We start from the raw sequence: 4204 nt of genomic DNA, 5'->3' as shown, positions 1-4204 counted from the left end.
AGGGCCTTCAAGAAGGAGGCAGTTAAGGCTACATGAGGTCATAAGGTGGGATACGGATAAGATAGAATTATTGCACCTACAAGAAGGGACATCAGAGTGTTATCTCTTTCTCTGTCACATGAAGACAGAGCAAGAAGGCAACTGTTTGCAAGCCAGAAAGACAGATTTCAACAGAATTTCCACCAGGCTGGCACCATGATCTTTGATTTCCAGCCTCCAGAACTATCAGAAAATAAATTTCTCTTTAAGCCACCTACTTTATAGGATTTTGTCATGTGAATTATGTATTAGCCTGACTAATACACCTGTATTGTATCAACTGTATTCTATTCCTTAATTTTAAACCATGATTCTCTTCAAATACTATGGTGTCAAAAGAAAATATGATTGTATATCTAATGCTTATATATAAATTAATTTTGACATTTAAAACAATATAAATGAAAGCTTTCTGTAAAAGAAGTTGATTCTCACAGGTTTTGCTTGATTTTTTGATGATGCTGTGGAGAGACAAGCTCTTGGAGCTATCTACTCTGCCATTTTCACTAATGTCTTTGTTCTTTTTTAGATGCCCTAGTTTTTCTTCAATTACTCTTGAAAGGAAAATATTTGGAATCAGAAGCAACACAAGTTAACATGTTTTTCACAACCATAAATGTAGTTTACATTTTTAGAATCTATATTTATTGAAATAGTGCCAGTAGTCCATTATTTTGACATTGTATTAGGAACCATACCAGTATTAAGAGAATCAGGAAACAAATGAGAAACTACGTTGCTCATAGCACTTTGATTGTGAGAAAGCTAATCCCTTTGTGAGTTCTGCTGTGAATGAGATAACAGAGCAATAACCTGTGGTAAGCACAAACATAAAGGAAATTAACCTTGATAGGCCAATAACAGACCATTGAAAAGGTATTCCTCTGATTAATCTACTATGGTTTTCTTAAAGGAAGCATTTATAATTAAATAAATAGATTTTTCCTTTTCTCTGTAAATTATCATTGCTTTTCCTTTTTTTTTTTTTTTTTTTTTTTTGAGACGGAGTCTTGCTCTGTCGCCCAGGCTGGAGTGCAGTGGCGCAGTCTTGGCTCACTGCAAGCCCCACCTCCCGGGTTCACGCCATTCTCCTGCCTCAGCCTCTCCGAGTAGCTGGGACTACAGGCGCCCGCCACCACGCCTGGCTAATTTTTTGTATTTTTAGTAGAGACGGGGTTTCACCGTGGTCTCGATCTCCTGACCTCGTGATCCGCCTGCCTCGGCCTCCCAAAGTGCTGGGATTACAAGCGTGAGCCACCAGGCCCGGCCATCATTGCTTTTCAAGCAATTCCCCTTTAAGGGTACTTTATATGAGTTTCCTTTTAATGTGGTATTGACATTTTGCTGTGATTATCTATCTTGTCCTATTATTTTCCAATTCCCATTATTAAGAACTTGATGATTATAATGAGGATGATGATTAATTTTTTTATCAAAGCATTAGAGTAAAAAAACTGTCACTTCATTTTTGTCCCAAATTCTAAAATTGTCTGTAGTCTTCTTAGAAATTTCCTGAAAAAGGCAACTGTCTAATCTTATCTGGTGGATGCTTCTCTGAGGGACTTGATTTCCTGGGAATACGACCAGCCCCCAGCGACCCCTTGTCCCCACTCCAGCTGTCCCTTGGCCTGGGTCCCAGGGGAAGGAAGCCATGCTGGAGCACCAGGACTATGAGACTGCCATGCTGTCGGACATCAAAGCCCTCATTCGCAGGCACTAGGCCTTCGAGAGCGACCTGGCTGCGCACCAGGACCGCCTGGAGCAGATCGCAGCCATTGCCCAGGAGCTCAACGAGCTGGATTACTACGACTTCCACAATGTCAACACCCGGTGCCAGAAGATCTGGGACCAGTGGGACGCCCTCGGCTCTCTGACCAACAGTCGCAGGGAAGCCCTGGAGAAAACAGAGAAGCAGCTGGAGGCCATCGACCAGCTAGCTGCACCTGGAGTATGCCAAGTGCGTGGCCCCCTTCAACAACTGGATGGAGAGCGCCATGGAGGACCTCCAGGACATGTTCATCGTCCACACCATCAAGGAGATTGAGGGCCTGATCGCAGCCCACGACCAGTTCAAGTCCACCCTGCCGGACGCCCACAGGGAGCACGGGGCCATCCTGGCCATCCACAAGGAGGCCCAGAGGATCACTGAGCGCAACCACATCAAGCTGTCGGGCAGCAACCCCTACACCACCGTCACCCCACAGATCATCAACTCCAAGTGGGAGAAGTTGCAGCAGCTGGTGCCAAAACGGCACCACGCCCTCCTGGAGGAGCAGAGCAAGCAGCAGTCCAACGAGCACCTGCGCCGCCAGTTTGCCAGCCAGGCCAGCGTCGTGGGGCCCTGGATCCAGACCAAGATGGAGGAGATTGGGCGCATCTCCACTGAGATGAACGGGACCCTGGAGGACCAGCTGAGCCACCTGAAGCAGTGTGAACGCAGCATCGTGGACTATAAGCCCAACCTGGACCTGCTGGAGCAGCAGCACCAGCTCATCCAGGAGGCCTTCATCTTCAACAACAAGCACACCATGGAGCACATCCGCGTGGGCTGGGAGCAGCTGCTCACCACCATTGCCCCAACCGTCAACGAGGTAGAGAACCATATCCTCACCCCCGACGCCAAGGGCATCAGCCAGGAGCAGATGCAGGAGTTCTTGGGCGTCCTTCAACCACTTCGACAAGGATCATGGTGGGGCGCTGGGGCCTGAGGGTTTCAAGGCCTGCCTCATCAGCCTGGGCTATTACGTGGAGAATGACCGGCAGGGTGAGGCCGAGTTCAACTGCATCATGAGGCTTGTCGACCCCGACCGCAGCGGCCTTGTGACCTTCCAAGGCTTCATTGACTTCATGTCGCGGGAGACCACCGACACGGACACGGCCGACCAGGTCATCGCCTCCTTCAAGGTCCTGGCAGGGGACAAGAACTTCATCATAGCTGAGGAGCTGCAAAGAGAGCTGCCCCCCAACCAGGCCGAGTACTGTATCGCCTGCATGGTGCCCTACCAGGGCCCTGAGGCCGTGCCGGGCGCCCTCGACTACAAGTCCTCCTCCACGGCCCTGTATGGAGAGAGCAATCTGTGAGGCCCCAGAGAGACCCGGACCCAACACCCCCCACGGCCTCCAGGAGGGGCCGGGGCAGCCCCACAGTCCCGTTCCTCCACTCCATCTATGCAAAGCACTCTCTGCAGTTCTCCGGGGTGGCTGGGTGGGCAGGGAGGGGCTGGGGCAGGCTCTCTCCTCTCTCTTTTTGTGGGTTGGCCAGGTTCCCCCGACCAGGTTGGGGTTGGGGAGACTTGGGGCCAGCGCTTCTGGTCTGGTAAATATGTGTGATGTGTTGTGCTTTTTTAACCACAGTGGAGGGGCCAGTGGATTCCCACAGCACAACCGTCCCTTCCATGCCCTGGGGATGCCTCAGCACACCCAGTCTCTTCCTTTGCCCCGAGGTCCCTTCAAGGCCTCCACCATCCAGGCCAAAGCCACATGTGCCTTGTCCAGGAACCGCCTGGGCCATGCGATGGGCCAGCAGAGAGCGCCACCGCCACCCGACGGCTGAGGACCCACCCAGCCCCGCTCCCCTCCCTGCTCCAGGCTCACTTGTCATTGCCAGAAGATGGGGGCCCCAACCAGCACTCGGCTTTCGCAGCAAAGGAGTTGAGTTGGCAGACAGGGCCCCCCTGAAGCCCACCACATCCCACCAGCCCTGGCCTTGCTTTGTCTGGTCTCACGTGTCGCAGATTTTCTAAGAACCCTCTCCCCCCAAAAAAGGAAAAAAAAAACACAAAACAACAAAAACCAAAACAAAAATCACAAAAAACACAAAAAAAACTATAAAAAAGAATTAAAAACATTCAGAGAATTACTTAAAAAACATAATAAAATAAAATAAATAAATAAAGTTGTTTCTTACGTCAAATCTGCGTTGTTAAAAATTGTATAATTTTACTGTGGATCACTGGAGAGATCAACAGCTAGTTGATATCTTTCAATGACAAGAGTAGAACGCTTTAGACAGCCATTTAATAGTGACAGGAGAAGCAAAATATGAATAAAATGTATGTTGAAAATTCATTGATATTTTTCATATCAACATTGAAATCACTTCAGAAAGGTTTTTATGTTTTTTGGAGTGATATTCTCAAAACTCAGTAACCTATTACAACATTGT

The 4204-nt window shown here is 48.8% G+C and overlaps 1 pseudogene; it reads left to right on the top strand.

The window, feature by feature from the left end:
- Positions 1–1684: 1684 nt before the first annotated feature.
- LOC100598595 lies at positions 1685–3120 on the top strand (annotated as a pseudogene).
- Positions 3121–4204: the final 1084 nt, after the last annotated feature.

Source organism: Nomascus leucogenys, chromosome 7b (assembly GCF_006542625.1).
Source record: "Nomascus leucogenys isolate Asia chromosome 7b, Asia_NLE_v1, whole genome shotgun sequence".
NCBI classification, from domain to species: Eukaryota; Metazoa; Chordata; class Mammalia; order Primates; family Hylobatidae; genus Nomascus; species Nomascus leucogenys.
The sequence above is the reverse complement of the archived record's forward strand: the minus strand, read 5'-3'. Positions and strand labels throughout refer to the sequence as shown.